The 22,733-nt window shown below is 55.9% G+C and overlaps 1 long non-coding RNA gene across 1 annotated transcript in view; it reads left to right on the forward strand.

The window, feature by feature from the left end:
* LOC142360575 (uncharacterized) overlaps positions 1–19,780 on the forward strand; it is a 230,736-nt gene extending 210,956 nt beyond the window's left edge. The window contains exon 3 of the long non-coding RNA XR_012763182.1: positions 19,766–19,780. This is a non-coding gene — a long non-coding RNA (uncharacterized LOC142360575). The remainder of the gene's footprint in view (positions 1–19,765) is intronic.
* The last annotated feature ends 2,953 nt before the right edge of the window (positions 19,781–22,733 follow it).

Here is a 22,733-nt window from a genome sequence, read left to right on the forward strand (position 1 = left end):
GGTGTACCTGGTGGGTAATGCGGAAGGATGGGGAAGTCCGATGTGTACCTCATGGGGATTTAATTTTGGGCGAGAATAGTCCATAAATAAATTGTATAAAGTTAATTGTTAAATAACCCTGTCACTGTCTCTAATATCACTGTTATAATTGTTATATTTTGTACCAGTAGTAGCATAGTAAGAATTGTCCAGATTAAAGAAGGATGGACTTTTTTGATGAAAACCTAGCAGAGCACAGCGATGATGGAACTGGACCTGGTTTTCAACAACTGGCATCCATCAACTTCATCAAGATCAACATCTCCTGCAGACTGTGGGCACGGGCCGCACCAGATACATCAGCCATGAGCTCCGGATGCAGCAAGTGACCGCCCATCACCACACATCACCTCTCCTGCCACGGAAGACCATTACGACAGATGGAGCCCGAAGTCATGGATTAAATGAACTCAATGGACACTTTAGAGTGATGATCCATAGACTAAGGGAATGATATCTGGAGACAGGAGAAGTGGTGGTGATCAACTGGACAATGGGGGACCTGGGCATGACGTACATGGTATGGAATAAGGGGTGGATAATGTCCTGGGTTTGGCCAGGACGGGGTTAATTTTCACAGGACTCCAGGAAGGGGCACAGCCAGGGGGTGGGGGCTGACCCCACCTGGCCAAACAGAGCCCGGTATTCCATACCATGTGCCGTGACGCTGGGTTCCAGTGGGGGGGACGGTGCGGCGGGAACGCTCTCGTGGTTTGGGGGGGGGCACGGCGCCGGTCCTGTATGGGAGAGCGGCTGTTTGGGTCGTGTGGTTCGTTGTGTTTTCTCCTTATCTGTACCGTTGTTGTTCCTGTTTTCCCTCTGTTTGCTGTTCTGTTAAACTGCCCTTGTCCCGACCCACCGGATTCTGCCTCTTTTCTTTCCATTCTCGTCCGCACGCCGGCGGGGGGAGGGGCGGCCGCGTGGCGCTTTTGTTGCCGGCGGCAGCCGAAACCAAGACAAGAAGCCACTCGCCTCGCTAGCACCAGGGAATCTGCCACTCGGCCTGGACCTGCTCGACCCAAACCCCTGCGCACTGTGGGAGGAGAGAAGGTCCCTGGGACACATCTAAGGAACTGGCCGGGAAAAACAGTCTGGGCTCTTCCCTCCTCGGGACAGGGAAAACCTATCCACGGGATCGATTCTGCTCAAGCACCTGCATGCACCTGGTGGGTAATGTGGAAGGATGGGGGAGTCCAGGGTGTACCTTGAGGGGTGCAGCTGTGGCTGAAGGACAGGAGGAAAGGAACAAAGAAACAGGATGCCAGACCCCAACTGCTAGCCAAGCGTGAAGATTGGGTGAACGACACAAGATGATCAATCAGAAGCACAAAGGAACCGCGTGCCAAGAGACCCTCACCAATGAGATTCAGGGGGTGGGGGAGAAGGGAATATAAAAATGTTATGGATACCCAGTAAAGTGCTTCTGCTTCTGTCTGCTTTCTATTGCTGTGCTTGCTTCCTTTTTGACTGCCGTAACATATTGTGGCATGCTGCCACACCTTTCCACCTCCATGGAGCTGAGGGTCTCTGGGCCCACTTCTCTGTCCTTGTGTAGGACCCCATCCAAAGCTTTGTCCACGTTCTCATCAATCCATGGCAGCTGTGCTCCAAGGCTCTGGGGCCACACTCTGGCCCTCAGCTGTTGCAGCTGGACCTGCTCCTCTGTCTTGGTGAGTGGACATGGGAGCTCCCCAGGGGAGGTCCCACCACAGGCTCCCCTGCTTCCCCCCTCTCCCCCTTGATCCTGAGCCTGCAGTGCCTGCAGCAGCTTGCGTCGCTGCTGCATTGACAGCGGGTTGTCCCGGATGGCGCGGATGAACTCTGGGATGAGCTGCGCCACAGTCATGGGCATGTGTGGGGAGCTGGTGGGGGGTGGCTGCACATGTTTGGGGCTCTGTGCCCTGTCCTCCTTGTCCCCAGGGACCTGGTCTTGCTCTGCCCCCGACACTGGCGGCTGTGATGGGTCCTGGCCACGGTCTGGCTCCGGCTCCCCCACCGAGTCGCAGACAGCGCTGGGGGACTGGGAGGGTGCTGAGCGGTTGAGTGCTGCCAGCTCCGCCATCGGACTGGGCCAAGACTCCAGGAGGGAGTAGAGCGAGCCCATGGAAATGGAGCTGCTGTGTGACAGGGAGGCCAGGGATCCCAGGGAGTCCACGGAAGCCAGCGAAGCCCGCGGGGCCTTGCTCCACGCCGCCGTGCTGTCCGTGCAGAGGAGGAGAGAGAAGAGACCCCGCTGCACCCCGGCCCCTCCGGTGGGACCTATGGTCAGCACCCCGTCCTCGGCTGGCGGGCAGGGCTGGGCAGCTGCCCAAACTAGGAGTCCAAGCTCATGGCATGGACAGGCGTACTCTTCACTGGGTGGATGGTCACAACGACCCCATGCAATGGCACAGGCTTAGGGAAGAGTGGACTGGTGCAGTTCGCAGTCCTGAGGGATGAGGGTCAGGCAAAGAGTACAGTCAAGGAGCCTGAATTTTAGGAAAGCAAACTTCCAGCTCTTCAAGGAGTGAGTCAATGGGAGCCCTGGAACACTGCCCTGAGGGACAAGGGAGCAGAACAGAGCTGGCAGATCTTTAGGGACGCTTTCCATAGAGAAGAGCTCTCAATCCCCAGCTGCATGAAATCCAGAAAGGGAGGCAAGAGACTGGCCTGGCTGAGTCGAGAGAAAAGTAGCTGGGGGTGCTGGTCTCTTCGACGGGGATCGTCCTGCCCAGCCCCGTGGGGCTACTCCTGCCTGGGTCCATGAAGCACCTTCTGTGCAGGCGTGCAGAGCTGCTCCTGCTCAGCTCTGCGCTGTTGGTCCCGTCCGGCTGTTTTTTCACGGCTCCGCGGAGCTGCTGCAGTCTGCTGCTGTCCTTGTCCTTGTCCATGTCTCATCTGCAGCCTTGTGTACGTCCACCCCCGGCAGCTCCACTCCCCGGCTCCACGGCCACGCTGTGACCCCCAGCAACCCCTGATGGACCTGCACCTCTGTCCTGAGGGGGGTCGGCACAGGGGCTCCCCAGGGTTGTGGGGGTCCCACCTGCGAGCAAGCTCTGCCATGGGGAACGGTAGCGGCCGCCCACACCAGGAGCCCCAGAAGGGAGCGGCGAGGGCTCGTCGAGGGGGACTCTGTGCTGAGGGGCAGTGAGGCAGCCGCCTGTGGGCCCGCCCGGGAATGCCGTGACGCCGGCTGCCTTCCGGGTGCTGAGGGCCAGGGGGTGGCTGGAGGAGGCCCCAGCTTGTGAGGAACACGCACTGTCAGCCGCTGTGGCTGCTTCCCCTGGGCACGAATGGCACGGCCAGCGGGAAGGTGGGCAGGATCCAGCCAGAGTGCGAAGCTGCGGGGCTGCAGCTGGAGGGGGTGGGTGCTCACGATGTCCTTTCCTCTGCTCTGAGGTTGCCAGTGAAGACTGAGGCAAAACTGTTGTTGAGCACCTCAGCCTTCTCCTTGTCCCTTGATAGGAGGTCACCGTTCTCTTTCAGCGGGGTGGGTACTCAATTTGCCACTGCTGCCCTGTGTAGTTTCCTTTCCCTGTCTGCCCTAGTGGGGCCTTAGGTCCGACCTTTGGGTTGCTTTGTAGACACACCTCACACTGTTGTGTCACTTGTTTAATAGTTTTATCTAGATTTCGGGCAACCATGAGCTGATTCAAATATTTATGCAGGGCTTCCATTCCCCAATGAGATTTCTTATGTTCTGCCATAACTACAGCCCATAAGAGAGAAAATGGTATTCTTATCTTACCCTGAGGAGTCTTAGCCCCCCTGTCTTTCTCTGTTTTTCCTCCCAAATCTTCAATTAATTTTTGGTCCTCCTTAGAGTATTTGGGTTCACAATCAATTTGTATTTTACCGCCTGGGACTAAAGGTTGCACCCCCAATCCGCTCTGTTCAGCCACTCTTCCAGCCTCAGGATCTGCCATGGCATTGCCCAGCTGTTGAGCAGTGTCCCCTCTCTGGTGAGCTTTACAGTGCATGATAGCTACTTTCTCAGGTAGTTGTACAGCTTCCAGGAGCTGAAGAATTTCTTTGGCATGTTTGATATGTTCTCCTTGGGTAAATAGGAGTCCTCTTTCCTTCTCTACAGCCCCATGGGCGTGTGTTACCCCAAAAGCGTATTTAGAATCTGTCCAGATATTAATTTTCTTGCCTTTGGCTAGTTCTAATGCTCGAGTTGGAGCTATTATTTCTGCCTTTTGAGCTGAGGTGCTCAGGGCAAGGGCTTTTGACTCGATTACCTGATCCGTAGTGGTTACCGCGTATCCTGCCTTGTGGACACCTTGTTGAACAAAGCTGCTTCCATCCGTGTACCAGGAATCTTCAGCATCTTCCAGCGGCTTCGCTTTTAGGTCAGGTGGGCTGGAATAGACTGCTTCGATCGCTTCCAAGCAGTCATGTGATACTGGTTCCCCTGTGGTCCCGCTGAGGAAAGATGCTGGCTCGACAATGTCAGTAACCACTATTTCTATGTCATCTTGCTCTACCAGGATAGCTTGGTACTTAAGGAACCTTTGTGGTGAGAGCCAATGTCCCCCCTTTACTTGTAATACTGCCGACGCAGCAGGAGATAGCAACACCGTGGTCTTCTGGCCTAGGGTAAACTTAGGTGCTTCTTGGATATTTAATAGCACTGCTGCTGTTGCCCTTAGGCAGCTAGGCCAGCCTTTGCTTACTTCATCCAGCTGCTTAGAGAAGTACACGACTGCCCATTGATGTGGTCCCAGATTCTGCGCTAGGATTCCCAGGGCAAGTCCCTGCTTCTCATGAGAAAATAACCAGAGGGGCTTAGTAGTGTCTGGCAGTCCTAAAGCCGGGGCATCCATTAGCTTTTTCTTTAGCTGTTGGAATGCCTTTTCTGCCTCCTCATTCCAAATGAGGATCTTTCTATCAGATTTTAATAGTTCATAGAGCGGTTTTACCAAGAGTCCATAGTTCTAGATCCAGAAGCAACACCACCCCATCATTCCCAAGAAGGTGCGGAGCTCCTTCGCTGTCTGTGGTGGTGGGGTCTGGCAGATGGCCTCTTTTCTTGCTGTTCCCAATGTTCGTTGGCCCGCAGTTATCTGGTATCCAAGGTAGTTCAGCGGTTGTTGAGCGATTTGGGCCTTCTGTGGAGAGACTTGATAGCCATGAAGTCCGAGGAAATTGAACAGGCTGACTGTCCATATTATACAAAACTCCTTCGTTTCAGTGGCTATTAATAAATCATCTACATACTGCAATACTGTTCCCGCCTCATGAGGTCATTCCCACTGTTCCAAGTCTTTGGCTAATTGATTTCCAGAAAGAGTGGGGCTATTTTTAAAGCCCTGTGGCACCACCATCCATGTCAGCTGCGTCTTTCTCCCAGAGTGAGGGTTTTCCCATTGAAATGCAAATAACAACTGACTTTCTGGACTTAATGGGAGGCAAAAGGAAGCATCTTTTAGGTCCAGGATGGTAAACCAGGCCAATTCAGGTGTCAGTTTGGTTAATAATGTGTAAGGGTTTGCTACGACAGGATGTAAGTCCTCCACAATCATATTGATGGCCCTAAGATCTTGTCCTATTCGGTAACTACCATCCGGTTTTCTAACTGGTAAAATGGCAGTGTTATATTCCGATTCACACTCAATTAATAGTCCGTATTTGATGAATCGTTCAATTACTGGTCGAATTCCTTCCCTGTCTTCCATTCTGAGGGGGTATTGCCTAATTCTTACAGACTGTGTTCCCTGCTGAAGTTTGACTACAATCAGGGAAGCACTTTTCGCTCTTCCTGGCATTTCCGTAGCCCATACTCCTGGATATACCCGATTTTGAATTTTCTCAGGCACCCGCGAGTCAACAAGGGCATCTATAAGGGCTAAACTCAAAACTTCAATTAGCTGTTCGCTTCCCACCGCAGTTCTACTTTCCCTTTGTCAAATCGGATTTCTGCTTTGAATTGTTCCAACAGATCTGGTCCTAACAGTGGCCTTGGCAAATTGGGCATATATAAAAATTTGTGTACCCCTAATTGTTTGCCTAATTTGAATTTGAGAGGCTTTAGAAAGTATGCCTTTTTACTTTGGCCAGTAGCTCCCTTTACCGTTACAAAGTCGTCGTCCACAGGTGTCAAGGTTTGATTTAAAACTGAAAACGTTGCCCCGGTATCGACCAAAAATTCTAAGTTCCGTTTTGGCTTCCCTAGCTCTAATACGACCAGTGGATCTGCTAGGGTAGATTCCCCAGGTCCCTGTCAATCCTCCTTGATCTGCGCCTGTGTCCCTTTTCTCCTCTGTAACCTTTCTGGACAATCCTTTTTCCAGTGCCCTCTCTGCTTACACCATGCACATGGATTTTTCTCCAGAGGTCTCTTAAACCCTTCATTTCTAAATCCCTTGCTGTCCTGCAACGCCGCCACCAACATTGGCTTATCCCTCCTTCGATCTTCTTCTTCCCCATTGCTAAATACTCTCTGTGTTTCATCCAGCAAGCTCTCTTCAGTTTCTGCTGTCCGTTGTCCTTAGCTTTTGTGACTTTCTTCGGATGTCCCTCATGGACTGGCCTAAAAATCGAGACGCTAGCTGCTGGATCCCTATTTCTGATCCTGGCTCCAAAGGGGTGTGTCGCCTCATAGTGTCCCGTGATTAATGGAAAAACTCCGAGGGGGTTTCTTTCGGACCGTGCTGGACAGCATATAAAGCTGACCAGGTGATGGTTCTTGGGATTGCTCTCTCCATCCCTTTGGCGACCCATTTCCTATATGTATTTAGCAATTTCCTGTGGGCTCCCCTGTTGGGGTCCCAGTGGGGGACCTGTAATGGAAAACCATCCTTGATGTCTTCTCCGGTATTTTTGAGCTGATCACTTGCTAAATCTTGGGCTGTTTTTAGTATCAGCTGCTTCTCAGTCCCTCCACCGCTCAGGATGGTTTCAGAGGGTAAAGAACGTATCAGCATATGATGCTTCATCCCATTTTCCCTCCCTCCTTAAAAATAACATTAGTTGTAATAACACATTATAATTTATGGTTCTGTTAAGGGGCCACTTTTCTCCATCATCTGGCTTGTGCAATGGACACCATTGCTTGCAATACTTTATAAGGGTTTTCTTATTCTCTGTACCACCCGTACCAGCAGTATCTTTCCAGTGAGCAAGTACACAACCTAAAGGGCTCTTCCACAAAATTCCTCCCTGAGAGTTACCCATTCTTATCTCCTTTTTACTTCCTCTCCTGATGAACTTCCATGCAAATTTCTCTACACTGTTTAATAGTTTTCTCCCAGTCCTCTGTCCACGCATCCCAGATCCCTGGGATTAGGTGCCTTCTCCCACACACCACTTCGCTGTCTCAGGCTCTTGTTGGGACTCTCCCAACCATCAAACTGCGGATTTTGTAAAAGACATTTCAAACATTTTGCTCCCCGCCTACTGGACGCACAATACCACCTTCTTCCACACAGCCTACACGTTAACAACACCCATGCTTGATGGCAAGCTTCATACAATCCAGAGGCAAGTCCACACTCCAGGCAGGGGATTTCCCTTGCCTGGTTGCTGATTCTAAGGACTATATCCGTAACCGGAGGCTGTTCCCAATCTAGGGCCATTTCTTATCCAATAGCTTCCCTCCCTCAGACTTTCCTACGACTCAAGTCCGAACCATTTTAAGAGGGAGTCTCTCAACATACAGAGGAACACCGATTATCTTACACATATGTAAAACAAGAAACAAGATCGACACAAAATTCTAAATTCTCTACAGTCACCTTCAGTTGGTGTCCGCCCAGCCAGTGGGAAGGTGGGCAAGATCCAGCCAGAGTGCGAAGCTGCGGGGCTGCGACTGGAGGGGGTGGGTGCTCACGATGTCCTTTGCTCTGCTCTGAGCATCTGAAGGAAGGGGTGCAGGCAGGAGCAGGTGTGTGATGCGGCTCAGCACTTGGCTGCGTGGCTGGTGCTGTCACCAGGGTGTTGGCTTTCGTGATGATGGGACGCTCTTTGATGAGTCCAAGCTGGCAGGGAGAGGCTTTGCCCCTCTGGTCCCCACCTTGCAGTCCATCGACGGGGGAGGGGCGAGCAGAGAGGTTGCCAGTGAAGACTGAGGCAAAACTGTTGCTGAGCACCTCAGCCTTCTCCTCGTCTCTTGATAGGAGGTCACCATTCTTGTTCAGCGGGGTGGGTACTCTTTCTTTAGCCTTCCATTTCTGGCTGACATACCCGGAGAAGCCCTGCTTGTTATTCTTAGCATCCCTTGCCAAGTTGAGCTCCAGCTGCGCCTTGGCCCTCCTGACCTCCTCCCTACACGACCGGGCAGCATCCCGGCGATGCGTGATCACTGCAGACAGATGGGACCCTCGCGTTGGACACTCAGCTTGGCACCGGCAATCGAGGTGCCAAGAAGAGCTGTGCTTCAGGAGCAACCACTTGGGAAGCAGTCCAGTTCCTCCATGTGCTGCTAATGTTTCTCCAGATCCTCCAGATCCCTGACTCCAGCACCCTACGGGCGACCTGGAGTCTCTCCAGGTGCTTTCTGCCAGAGACTCCATTCTGTTCCTGGGCCCACATAAAACTGAGGGAGCATGACGCTGAGGCCTGTAAATGGCAAAGGGAGAGCAGGAGATGTGCAGCAAGGGGCAGGAGGGAAGGTTTGAGCGTCCCCAACAAGACAGAGCTGTGACCTGATCCCCTCTGTGTGAAAAGCCTTCAGAGTTTAGCTTTTCTCTGTGAGGAACAACAAAGCTACAGGCCTGTGCAGCGGAAAGAGATAGAAGGGGAGGAGTGGGCATGCTTGAGAAGACAGAGCTTGGACTCGATCCCCTCCACGCAGAAAGCCTTCAGACGCTACGCACATTCAGGTTCCAGGCCCACATAAGACTGAGGGAGCACGAAGCTGGGGCCCGCATGCAGCAAAGGGAGAGCAGGAGTTGTTCAGCAAGGGACAGGAGAGCATGTTTGATAGTCCCTAAGAAGACAGAGCTTTTACTAAATCCCGTCCACGCGAAAATTTTTGACACGCTACACGCATTCAGCTTGTGGGCCCACATAAACGTGACGAGCACAAAGCTGAGGCCTGCACATGGCGAAGGGAGAGCAGGAGATGTGCAGCAAGGGGCAGGAGGGAAGGTTTGAGCATCCCCAACAAGACAGAGCTGTGACCTGATCCCCTCTGTGTGAAAAGCCTTCAGAGTTTAGCTTTTCTCTGTGAGGAAATACAGAACTACAGGCCTGTGCAGCCCAGAGGGATAGAAGGGGAGGCGCGGGCATCCATGAGAAGACAGAGCTTGGACTCGATCCCGTCCACGTGAAAGTTCTTCAGACGCTACGCACATGTGGCTTCTGGTCCCACATAAAACTGAGGAGCACAAAGCTGAGGCCCACACGGGGCCAAGGGAGAGCAGGAGATGTGCAGCAAGGGACAGGGGGGGAGGATCGGGCATGGGGCACCTCAGCCCAGCCCCAGGTCCATCCTCCTGCCCAGCTCTGCTGCACTAAGGTGGCCCCTGAGCTTGGGCCCTGAGCGCTCCCCTTCCAGGACAGCTACAAGACAGTGCTGAGGCTGTTCCTTATCTCAGCACCCAGGGAAAGTTCACTGCCTCGCAAGGAGTCCTCCTGTCCCTGGCACCCCAGCTTCCAGCCAGTTTAACCCCTTCTTGCCATTGGGTGTCCTTGCCCTTCAGGCCAGATGGATCCTCGCTGACCAGTGACCCCTGTGGAGCAGTTACAGTCAGAATTAGCCCTTCAAGGGTCCCACGCCACCCCAAAACCACCCAAGAAACCCAGCAGCACCCCAAACTGCTGCCACTGCTCGTGGCTGTGCCCACCACCTGCGGCCCCCATCCTCTTGGCACCTCCCTGCAGAGATGTGCCTGAACTCCAGGAGGGTCCTGCTGGCCCATTTCTCCAGCCCCCCCAGGTCCCTCTGGACACCAGCACACCCACTGGGGTACCGGCCAGCCCCTGCCCCAGTTTGGTGGGTGCCAGCGGTGCCTGGTGCCAGCCCGTCCCCGCTGGGCTCGGGTACTGAGGGGGTTGCACCCCCAGCCGCGAGATGGCTGGATGAACCACGACACCGGGGACAGAAAAAACATTTAATATTTGAACAATTCAGATGGGAGGGCAGCCCAGGGGGGTTCCCATCCCCGCACGCCCCGGCCGCTCAGTGGTAGGGGATCCCCTTGTCCTTGTGGAACCATCGCTGCCACTACTGGGACTTGCAGCATCGGTCACGTAGGGGCTGAAAGTGGCATCTCCACCAGGCCTTGAGGCGTCGCCAGCCCTTCCGCAGGCACCGTCCTGCCCTGCATGGAGACCAGGCCGCTCGGCCATGCACCCTGCCTGTGGGCTCCAGTTGCTGGGGTCCGGTCTCTGCCTGGGTGCTGCTGTTGGAAGCAGCAGAGATGCTGCTGGCCGGTCCTCCCATGGAGGTAATGATGTCTGCCACCTCTGAGCTGCTTCTTTCTGGCCCCGTGGGGGTGCTCCTCTGGAGCCCCTTGGGACTGGTCCTTTCTGGTGCCATGGGGCTGCTCCTCTTTGACACTGTCGGGCTCCTCACGCTCTGCCCCGTGGGGCTGCTCCTTCCTGATACCATGGAGCTGCTCCTTTCCAGCTCCATGGAGCTGAGGGTCTCCAGGCTCATTGCTCTGTCCTTGTGTAGGACCCCATCCACAGCCTCGTCCACGTTGTCATCAGTGCATGGCACGTCTTCTCCGAGGCTCTGGGGCCACACTGCCAGAGGGACGTCCTCCTCCGTCTTGGTGGGGGGACGTGGGAGCTCCCCAGGGGAGGTCCCACCACAGGCTCCCCTGCTTCCCCCCTCTCCCCCTTGATCCTGAGCCTGCAGTGCCTGCAGCAGCTCGCGTCACTGCTGCGTTGACAGCAGGTTGTCCCGGATGGCACGGATGAACTCTGGGATGAGCTGCGCCACGGTCATGGGCATGTGTAGGGAGCTGGTGGGAGGTGGCTGCACATGTTTGGGGCTCTGTACCCTGTCCTCCTTGTCCCCAGTGACCTGGTCTTCCTCTGCCCCCGACACTGGCTGCAGTGGGCGGTCCTGGCCACGGTCTGGCTCCGGCTGGCCCACCAAGACGCAAACAGCGGTGGGGGACTGGGAGGGTGCTGAGCGGTTGAGTGCCGGCGGCTCCATCATCGCACCACGCCTTGAATCCGGGAAGGTGTAGAGTGAGCCCGTGGAACTGGAGCTGCTGTGTGACAGGGAGGCCAGGGAGCCCACGGAGTCCATGGAGGCGTTGCTCCACTCCTCCGTGCTGTCCCTGCAGAGGAGGAGAGAGAAGAGACCCCGCTGCACCCCGGCCCCTCCACCGGGACCGACGACCCTTGGGCAGCACCCCGACCTCGGCCGGCGGGCAGGGCTGGGCAGTGCGGGCAGGGGCAGGGCATGGGGAGAGGGTCTGGGGCAGGATTTGGGGACTCCCCCAGCACTCACTCTGTGTCCACGCTCGGCACGGGCTTCTCCTCTCCTCCATTATCAGTGGGAGAATCTATAGAGGGAGGAGATGGAGTGAGCGGCCGTCAGCCCCCGGCACAGCCCCGGCTCAGCGCTGCCGTGGGGTGTTGGCTGTTTGCAGGGCGCTTGGTGCTGGGGCCGCTCACCTCTCCGGTTCTGTTGCCAGGATCTCACCATGTTCATCCGACGTTCCAGGTGCTTCCAGAAACGCTGCAGGTGCTGAAGCACCCAGCCAACTGCCTGCTCTCGCAGAGCCCTTTTATACCAGGCATGCACACCCCCCCTTTATGACACCGTGAGCCATGCCAGGGCCCCCTTTGTGACACCGCGGGGCAGTCCGAGGTGTGCAGGCACAGGGTACGGGTGCCGGGTACAGGGCACAGGTACAGGGTGCCGGGACATTCCAGCACTGGGAGGCGCATTCAGCAGAAGTGTCCTGGGTTTGGCCAGGACAGGGTTAATTCTCACCGGACTCCAGGAAGGGGCACAGCCGGGGGGTGGGGGCTGACCCCACCTGGCCAAACAGAGCCCGGTATTCCATACCATGTGACGTCACGCTGGGTTCTGGTTGGGGGGGGGGGCAGCGCGGCGGGGGCTCACTGGCGGTTTGGGGGTTGCGGAGCCGGTCCTGTCCGGGAGAGCGGCTGTCTGGGTCGTGCGGTTCGTTGTTGTGTTTTCTCCTTATCTGTACCGTTTTTGTTGCTGTTCCCTCTGTTTGCTGTTTTGTTAAACTGCCCTTATCCCGACCCACCGGTTTCTGCCTCTTTTCTTTCCATTCTCCTCCGCACGCTGGCGGGGGGAAGGGCGGCTGCGTGGCGCTTTTGCTGCCAGCGGCAGCCGAAACCAAGACATTAAATTGGCGCCCAAGCGTGGGGCAGGGATAACGGCAGGGCTGAGCAGCGGGTGTTAAAACTGCTTTCTTAGATTTTGTTAAATTTTGTTATAGGCATTTTTCTGTGTTATTTAAATAGTCGCCGGTAAAAATGTTGCTGTCTTTGTTCAGATGGCTGTGGTTTTTGAACCCTTATTTGCAGTATGTGTTTACTGCCATGCTGTTCATCATCACTGGAAAAAGGATTAAGATGATGATTTTGCTGTACTGTACCATATCGACTTACGATATGATAACATCACTGTGCATGAAATTAGTCTTGTATTTGCATGCGGCACTGCGGTCATTTCGGTACCTCGGATCCTATGTCTTAGATTTTGTGAATAATCAAACCCAGTCTGTGGGGAAAGCCGAAGGGGATACCTTCCCCCACTCTTTCGCCCCCCCTCTCTCCCTCAGGCTGCTCCTAACCGCTTTTGAGAATTTCGAGTACCCGTGGGATGCTCAGGGCAGCACTCTCCTTTTGTTCTGCCTCCTGAATGGGTTCTGGGTTTTGTTTAGGGTTAAGCAAGTCGTTAAGAACATCGTGCAGAGACCTGCCCCGGGGCTGGATAGCTGTGAGTGGCTGGGTGTGTGGGACAGCATGGGCAGATGTCTAGAGCAGTGGGCACCTGCGGTGTGTTTTAAACTCACCCCTGAACAAATACAGCATCCGGACAATCTGGTAAAATATCTGAAAAAAGTGTGCTGCCACCCTGGGAACTCCAGAGAGACACAAATCACTGCCACGTGCTGGGGTCTGGCCCACGCCTACCGAGCTGCCCTGTTCAACACTGTTCAGTGCCCTAAAGGGGAAAGGGGGAGGAAGCGAAGCAGCAGGCACTGCGACTGGCGCTGCCCCCCCAGCCGGCCCTGCAGCCCCTCCAGCCCAGCAGGCAGTCACAGCCCCCCAGCCAGCACCACCGCTGCCACAGCTGCAGGGCCTGCCTTGGTTTCCCCAGCGGGCACAGCAGCTGCTCCAGCCCCAGCTCCAGCTGCAGGCATCGCGGCTGAGCCCAGTGACCAACCTGTGCCGGTAGCAGTCGCCCCTGTAAAACTAAAGAAACACGCAAAGAGAGCAGATCGCTCCGGGAGGGATGACGATGAGCCAGGGTCATCGCGGGAGATGGAGACAGAGATCATCACCCGGTCCCTGTCCCTGGGCGAGCTGCGAGACATGCGGAAAGATTTCAGCCGCCACCCTGGCGAGCACATTGCCACCTGGCTGCTGCGGTGCTGGGATAACGGGGCCAGCAGCTTGGAATTAGAGGGCAAGGAAGCCAAGCAGCTGGGATCCCTGGCCAGGGACGGGGGCATTGACAAGGCCATTGGGAAAAAGGAACAAGTCCTCCGCCTCTGGAGGAGACTTCTGTCAGGGGTGAGGGAGAGGTACCCCTTCAGTGACGATTTTGTATGCTATCCTGGCAAGTGGACCAATATGGAAAGGGGTATTCAGTACTTGAGGGAATTAGCTGTGCGGGAGCTGGTTTATAATGAACCAGATGATGACCAGGTACCCACAGACCCAGATGAAGTCCAGTGCACAGCATCTATGTGGAGGAAGTTTGTGCGGAGCGCACCCTCCTCATATGCCAACTCACTGGCAGTTGTAAACTGGAAGGGTAAGGAGGCACCAACAGTGGATGAGGTGGCTGTCAGACTCCGGCAATATGAGGAAAGTCTCTCTTCCTCCCTTGTCTCAGCTGTGGAGAAACTGGCCCGGGAGGTGCAGCAAATCAAAGAGAACATGTCCTACTCCCCACCTGTACGGGCCAGTGTCTCAGCTATTAGGGGCAAGCATTTCTCTGCTCAGGAGAGGGAATACAGAGGCTATACACCCCGGGGCACCCTGTGGTTCTACCTGTGTGACCACGGAGAGGACATGAGGAAGTGGGATGTAAAACCCACCTCAAGTCTAGAGGCACGAGTACGTGAGTTGCGAGGTAAAACAATCACCAAAGGGGATTCTGTTAGGAAAAATGCCGCTCCAGTTTCCAGCAGCCAGCTCTCCAGACCAGGTAGACAGTTTGACCTTGATTCCGATCCTCTGGAGGGGACCTCCAAGTCATTTTTACAGCAGGTGAGCAGCAAATTCTCTGACGAGGATTAGAGGGGCCCTGCCTCCAGCCAGGTGGAGGAAAGGGACAACCATGTTTATTGGACGGTGTGGATTCAGTGGCCTGGCACGTCAGATCCACAAGAGTATAAAGCTCTAGTGGACACTGGTGCACAGTGTACTTTAATGCCATCAGAGTTCAAAGGGTCAGAGTCCATTTGCATTTCGGGAGTGACAGGGGGGTCCCAAGAGCTGAGTGTACTGGAGGCTGAAGTGAGCCTCACTGGGCAGGACTGGCAGAAGCACCCCATTGTAACTGGCCCCGAGGCTCCGTGCATCCTTGGCATAGACTACCTTAGGAGAGGGTATTTCAAGGACCCAAGGGGGTATCGGTGGGCTTTTGGCATAGCTGCTGTGGAGATGGAAGAAATTAAACAGCTGTCCATTTTGCCTGGTTTCTCAGAGGATCCTTCCGTTGTGGGGTTGCTGAGGGTTGAAGAACAACAGGTGCCAATCGTGACCACAACGGTGCACCGGCGACAGTATCGTACCAACCGAGACTCCCTTCTCCCCATTCATCAGCTGATCCGCCAGCTGGAGAGTCAAGGAGTGATCACCAAAACTCGCTCACCCTTTAATAGTCCCATATGGCCAGTGAGAAAATCTACTGGAGAGTGGAGACTGACAATAGACTACCGTGGCCTGAATGAAGTCACACCACCGCTGAGTGCTGCCGTGCCAGACATGTTAGAACTTCAATATCAGCTGGAGTCAAAGGCAGCCAAGTGGTACGCTACAATTGACATCGCTAATGCATTCTTCTCCATCCCTTTGGCAGCAGAGTGCAGGCCACAGTTTGCTTTCACCTGGAGGGGCATCCAGTACACCTGGAATCGACTGGCCCAGGGGTGGAAACACAGTCCCACCATTTGCCATGGACTAATCCAGACTGCACTGGAAAAAGGTGAAGCTCCAGAACATCTGCAGTACATCGACGACATCATTATATGGGGTGACACAGCGGAGGAGGTTTTTGAGAAAGGGGAGAAAATAGTTCAGATCCTTCTGAAAGCCGGTTTCGCCATTAAGCGAAGTAAAGTCAAGGGACCTGCGCAAGAGATCCAGTTTTTGGGAATAAAATGGCAGGATGGGCGCCGTCAAATCCCAATGGATGTCATCAACAAAATAGCAGCTATGTCCCCACCAACCAGCAAAAAGGAAGCACAGGCCTTCCTGGGTGTTGTGAGTTTTTGGAGGATGCACATCCCAAATTACAGCCAGATTGTAAGTCCTCTGTACCACGTGACCCGGAAGAAGAATGATTTTGAATGGGGCCCTGAGCAACGACAGGCATTTGAAAAGATTAAACGGGGGATAGTTCATGCCGTAGCCCTTGGTCCAGTCCGGTCAGGGCAAGATGTTAAAAACGTGCTCTACACCGCAGCCGGGGAGAATGGCCCAACCTGGAGTCTCTGGCAGAAAGCACCAGGGGAGACTCGAGGTCGACCCCTGGGGTTCTGGAGCCGGGGACACAAAGGATCCGAGGCCCGCTATACTCCCACTGAAAAAGAGATTCTGGCAGCATATGAAGGCGTTTGAGCTGCTTCAGAAGTGGTCGGCACTGAAGCACAGCTCCTCCTAGCACCATGCTTGCCGGTCCTGGGCTGGATGTTCAAAGAGAGGGTCCCCTCTACGTGTCATGCCACCGATGCTACGTGGAGTAAGTGGGTCGCTCTGATCACCCAGCGCGCCCGAATGGGAAACCCCAGTCGCCCAGGAATTCTGGAGGTAATCATGGACTGGCCAGAAGGCAAAGATTTTGGAGCATCGCCAGAGGATGAGGTGACACGTGCTGAAGAGGCCCCACTGTATAACCAGCTGCCAGAAGATAAGAAACAGTATGCCCTGTTCACGGGTGGGTCCTGTCGCATTGTGGGGAAGCAGCAGAGGTGGAAGGCTGCTGTATGGAGCCCTACACGACAAGTCGCGGAAACTGCCGAGGGAGAAGGTGAGTCCAGCCAGTTTGCAGAGGTGAAAGCCATCCAGCTGGCTTTAGACATTGCCAGTCGAGAGAAGTGGCCAGTGCTCTATCTTTACACCGACTCCTGGATGGTGGCCAATGTCTTGTGGGGGTGGCTGCAGCAATGGAAGAAGAACAACTGGCAGCGCAGAGGCAAAACCATCTGGGCTGCCCCATTGTGGCAAGATATTGCTGCCCGGCTGGAGCAGTTGGCTGTAAAAATCCGTCACGTGGACGCCCACGTCCCTAAGAGTTGGGCCACTGAAGAACATCAAAACAACCACCAGGTAGATCAGGCTGCTAAGATTGAAGTGGCTCAGGTGGATCTGGACTGGCAACATAAGGGCGAACTGTTTATAGCTCGGTGGGCCCATGACACCTCGGGCCACCAAGGAAGAGATGCGACATACCGATGGGCTCGTGACCGAGGGGTGGACTTGACCATGGATACCATTGCACAGGTTATCCATGAATGTGAAACATGCGCTGCAATCAAGCAAGCCAAGCGGGTAAAGCCTCAGTGGTCTGGAGGACGATGGCTAAAATATAAATATGGGGAGGCTTGGCAGATTGACTACATCACACTGCCACAAACCCGCCAAGGCAAGCGCTATGTGCTCACAATGGTGGAGGCCACCACCGGATGGCTGGAAACCTACCCTGTGCCCCATGCCACCGCCCGGAATACCATCCTGGGCCTGGAAAAACAAGTCCTGTGGCGACATGGCACTCCCGAAAGAATTGAGTCGGACAACGGGACTCATTTTCGCAACAGCCTCATAGACACCTGGGCCAAAGAACACAGTATTGAGTGGGTGTATCACATCCCCTACCATGCACCAGCCTCTGGAAAGATCGAACGTTACAATGGGCTGCTAAAAACCACTTTGAGGGCAATGGGGGGTGGGACTTTCAAAAATTGGGATACCCATTTAGCAAAGGCCACCTGGTTGGTTAACACCAGGTGATCCACCAACCGGGCTGGTCCTGCCCAGTCAAAACCTCAGCGCCCTGTAGAAGGGGATAAAGTCCCTGTAGTGCACATGCGGAACATGTTAGGGAAGACGGTTTGGGTTAGTCCTGCCTCGGGCAAAGGCAAGCCCGTCCGCGGGATTGCTTTTGCTCAAGGACCTGGGTGTACCTGGTGGGTAATGCGGAAGGATGGGGAAGTCCGATGTGTACCTCATGGGGATTTAATTTTGGGCGAGAATAGTCCATAAATAAATTGTATAAAGTTAATTGTTAAATAACCCTGTCACTGTCTGTTATCACTGTTATAATTGTTATATTTTGTACCAGTAGTAGCATAGTAAGAATCGTCCAGATTAAAGAAGGATGGACTTTTTTGATGAAAACCTAGCAGAGCACAGCGATGATGGAACTGGACCTGGTTTTCAACAACTGGCATCCATCAACTTCATCAAGATCAACATCTCCTGCAGACTGTGGGCACGGGCCGCACCAGATACATCAGCCATGAGCTCCGGATGCAGCAAGTGACCGCCCATCACCACACATCACCTCCCCTGCCACGGAAGACCATTACGACAGATGGAGCCCGAAGTCATGGATTAAATGAACTCAATGGACACTTTAGAGTGATGATCCATAGACTAAGGGAATGATATCTGGAGACAGGAGAAGTGGTGGTGATCAACTGGACAATGGGGGACCTGGGCATGACGTAGATGGTATGGAATAAGGGGTGGATAATGTCCTGGGTTTGGCCAGGACGGGGTTAATTTTCACAGGACTCCAGGAAGGGGCACAGCCAGGGGGTGGGGGCTGACCCCACCTGGCCAAACAGAGCCCGGTATTCCATACCATGTGACGTCACGCTGGGTTCCGGTAGGGGGGACGGAGCAGAGGGAACGCTTTCGCAGTTTGTGGGGGGGCGCGGCGCCGGTCCTGTCCGGGAGAGCGGCTGTCTGGGTCGTGCGGTTCGTTGTTGTGTTTTCTCCTTATCTGTACCGTTGTTGTTGCTGTTCCCTCTGTTTGCTGTTCTGTTAAACTGCCCTTATCCCGACCCACCGGTTTCTGCCTCTTTTCTTTCCATTCTCCTCCGCACGCTGGTGGGGGGAGGGGCGGCCGCGTGGCACTTATGTTGCCGGCGGCAGCCGAAACCAAGACAAGAAGCCACTTGCCTCGCTAGCACCAGGGAATCTGCCACTCGGCCTAGACCTGCTCGACCCAAACCCCTGAGCACTGTGGGAGGAGAGAAGGTCCCTGGGACACATCTAAGGAACTGGCTGGGAAAAACAGTCTGGGCTCTTCCCTCCTCGGGAAAGGGAAAACCTATCCACGGGATCGATTCTGCTCAAGCACCTGCATGCACCTGGTGGGTAATGTGGAAGGATGGGGGAGTCTGGGGTGTACCTTGAGGGCTGAGCGGCCCCAGCACCAAGCGCCCTGCAAACAGCCAACACCCCACGGCAGCGCTGACCCGGAGCTGTGCCGGGGGCTGACGGCCGCTCAATCCATCTCCTCCCTCTGTAGATTCTCCCACTGCTAATGGAGGAGCGGAGAAGCCCTTGCTGAGCATGGCCACAGGGTGAGTTCTGGGGGAGTCCCCAAATCCTGCCCCAGACCATGACACCCTGCCCTGCCCCTGCCCGCACTGCCCAGCCCTGCCCTCCGGCCGAGGTCGGGGTGCTGCCTGTGGGTCCCAGTGCAGGGGCCGGGCTGCAGCGGGGTGGGTGCTCACGATGTCCTTTGCTCTGCTCTGAGCATCTGAAGGAAGGGGTGCAGGCAGGAGCAGGTGTGTGATGCGGCTCAGCACTTGGCTGCGTGGCTGGTGCTGTCACCGGGGTTTTGGCTTTCGTGATGATGGGACGCTCTTTGATGAGTCCAAGCTGGCAGGGAGAGGCTTTGCCCCTCTGGTCCCCACCTTGCAGTCCATCGACGGGGGAGGGGCGAGCAGAGAGGTTGCCAGTGAAGACTGAGGCAAAACTGTTGCTGAGCACCTCAGCCTTGTCCTCGTCTCTTGATAGGAGGTCACCGTTCTTGTTCAGCGGGGTGGGTACTCTTTCTTTAGCCTTCCATTTCTGGCTGACATACCCGCAGAAGCCCTGCTTGTTATTCTTAGCATCCCTTGCCAAGTTGAGCTCCAGCTGCGCCTTGGCCCTCCTGACCTCATCCCTACACAACCGGGCAGCATCCTGGTACTCTTCCCAAGCTACCTGTCCCCGCTTCCACTGCCTGTGCAGTTCCCTCGTGCCCTTTCGTTTGAGCAGCAGGTCTCGACTCAGCCGTGCTGGTCTCTTCACTTCCTTGCCTGACTTCTTACACCTGGGGACTAAGAGCTCCTGCGCTCTCTGGAAAGCATCCTTCAAGAAGTGCCAGCTCTTTTCTGCTCTCTTGTCCCTGCAGGCACTTTCACGTGGGGTCCGACTGACTGACTGTTTGAAGAGCTGCAAGTTGGCTTCCCAAAAGTTCAGGATCCTGACTATACTCCTCTCCCACATCCCTCAGGACTGTGAACTCCAGCGATGCGTGATCACTGCAGACAGATGGGACCCTCGCGTTGGACACCCGGCTTGGCACCGGCAATCGAGGTGCCAAGAAGAGCTGTGCTTCAGGAGCAACCACTTGGGAAGCAGTCCAGTTCCTCCATGTGCTGCTAATGTTTCTCCAGATCCTCCAGATCCCCGACTCCAGCACCCTACAGGCGACCTGGAGTCTCTCCAGGCACTTTCTGCCAGAGGCTCCATTCTGCTCCTGGGCCCACATAAAACTGAGGGAGCATGACACTGAGGCCTGTAAATGACAAAGGGAGAGCAGGAGATGTGCAGCAAGGGGCAGGAGGGAAGGTTTGAGCATCCCCAACAAGACAGAGCTGTGACCTGATCCCCTCTGTGTGAAAAGCCTTCAGAGTTTAGCTTTTCTCTGTGAGGAAATACAGAACTACAGGCCTGTGCAGCCCAGAGGGATAGAAGGGGAGGCGTGGGCATCCATGAGAAGACAGAGCTTGGACTCGATCCCCTCCACGTGAAAGTTCTTCAGACGCTACGCACATGTGGCTTCTCGTCCCACATAAAACTGAGGAGCACAAAGCTGAGGCCCACACGGGGCCAAGGGAGAGCAGGAGATGTGCAGCAAGGGACAGGGGGGGAGGATCGGGCATGGGGCACCTCAGCCCAGCCCCAGGTCCATCCTCCTGCCCAGCTCTGCTGCCCTAATCTGGCCCCTGGCTTGGGCCCTGAGCGCTCCCCTTCCAGGATGGCTACAAGACAGTGCTGAGGCTGTTCCTTATCTCAGCACCCAGGGAAAGTTCACTGCCTCGCAAGGAGTCCTCCTGTCCCTGGCACCCCAGCTTCCAGCCAGTTTAACCCCTTCTTGCCATTGGGTGTCCTTGCCCTTCAGGCCAGATGGATCCTCGCTGACCAGTGACGCCTGTGGAGTAGTTACAGTCAGAATTAGCCCTTCAAGGGTCCCACGCCACCCCAAAACCACCCAAGAAACCCAGCAGCACCCCAAACTGCTGCCACTGCTCGTGGCTGTGCCCACCACCTGCGGCCCCCATCCTCTTGGCACCTCCCTGCAGAGATGTGCCTGAACTCCAGGAGGGTCCTGCTGGCCCATTTCTCCAGCCCCCCCAGGTCCCTCTGGACACCAGCACACCCACTGGGGTACCGGCCAGCCCCTGCCCCAGTTTGGTGGGTGCCAGCGGTGCCTGGTGCCAGCCCGTCCCCGCTGGGCTTGGGCACTGAGGGGGTTGCACCCCCAGCCGCGAGATGGGTGGATGAACCACGACACCAGGGACAGAGAAAAACATTTAATATTTGAACAATTCAGATGGGAGGGCAGCCCAGGGGGGTTCCCATCCCCGCACGCCCCGGCCGCTCAGTGGTAGGGGATCCCCTTGTCCTTGTGGAACCATCGCTGCCACTACTGGGACTTGCAGCATCGGTCACGTAGGGGCTGAAAGTGGCATCTCCACCAGGCCCTGAGGCGTCGCCAGCCCTTCCGCAGGCACCGTCCTGCCCTGCGTGGAGACCAGGCCGCTCGGCCATGCGCCCTGCCTGTGGGCTCCAGTTGCTGGGGTCTGGTCTCTGCCTGGGTGCTGCTGTTGGAAGCAGCAGAGATGCTGCTGGCCGGTCGTCCCAGGGAGGTAATGATGTCTGCCACCTCTGAGCTGCTTCTTTCTGGCCCCGTGGGGCTGCTCCTCTCGAGCCCCTTGGGACTGGTCCTTTCTGGTGCCATGGGGCTGCTCCTCTTTGACGCTGTCGGGCTCCTCACGCTCTGCCCTGTGGAGGTGCTGATTCCTGACACCATGGAGCTGCTCCTTTCCAGCTCCATGGAGCTGAGGGTCTCCGGGCTCATTGCTCTGTCCCAGTGTAGGACCCCATCCACAGCCTCGTCCACGTTGTCATCAATGCATGGCACGTCTTCTCTGAGGCTTTGGGGCCACACTGCCAGAGGGACGTCATCCTCTGTCTTGGTGGGAGGACGTGGGAGCTCCCCAGGGGAGGTCCCACCACAGGCTCCCCTGCTTCCCCCCTCTCCCCCTTGATCCTGAGCCTGCAGTGCCTGCAGCAGCTCGCGTCGCTGCTGCGTTGACAGCGGGTTGTCCCGGATGGCGCGGATGAACTCTGGGATGAGCTGCGCCACGGTCATGGGCATGTGTGGGGAGCTGGGGGGGGGTGGCGGCACATGTTTGGGGCTCTGTCCCCTGTCCTCCTTGTCCCCAGGGTCCTGGTCTTGCTCTGCCCACGACACTGGCTGCAGTGGGCGGTCCTGGCCATGGTCTGGCTCCGCCTGCCCCACCAAGATGCAAAGAGCCTTGCGGGACTGGGAGGGTGCTGAGCGGTTGAGTGCCGGCAGCTCCATCATCGCACCACGCCAGGAATGCGGGAAGGTGTAGACCGAGCCCATGGAAATGGAGCTGCTCTGTGACAGGGGGACCAGGGAGGTCAGCAAGGCCAGCGGGGCTGTGCTCCACTCCTCCGTGCTGTCCCTGCAGAGGAGGAGAGAGAAGAGACCCCGCTGCACCCTGGCCCCTCCACCGGGACCCACGGGCAGCAGCCCGACCTCGGCCGGCGGGCAGGGCTGGGCAGTGCGGGCAGGGGCAGGGCATGGGGAGAGGGGTCTGGGGCAGGATTTGGGGACTCCCCCAGCACTCACACTGTCTCCACGCTCGGCATGGCCTTCACCGCTCTTCCATTAGCGGTGGGAGAATCTATAGAGGGAGGAGATGGAGTGAGCGGCCGTCAGCCCCCGGCACAGCCCCGGCTCAGCGCTGCCGTGGGGTGTTGGCTGTTTGCAGGGCGCTTGGTGCTGGGGCCACTCACCTCTCCGGTTCTGTTCCCACACTCTCACCACGTTCATCCTACGTTCC

This window comes from Opisthocomus hoazin, chromosome 1, assembly GCF_030867145.1.
Source record: "Opisthocomus hoazin isolate bOpiHoa1 chromosome 1, bOpiHoa1.hap1, whole genome shotgun sequence".
NCBI lineage: Eukaryota > Metazoa > Chordata > Aves > Opisthocomiformes > Opisthocomidae > Opisthocomus > Opisthocomus hoazin.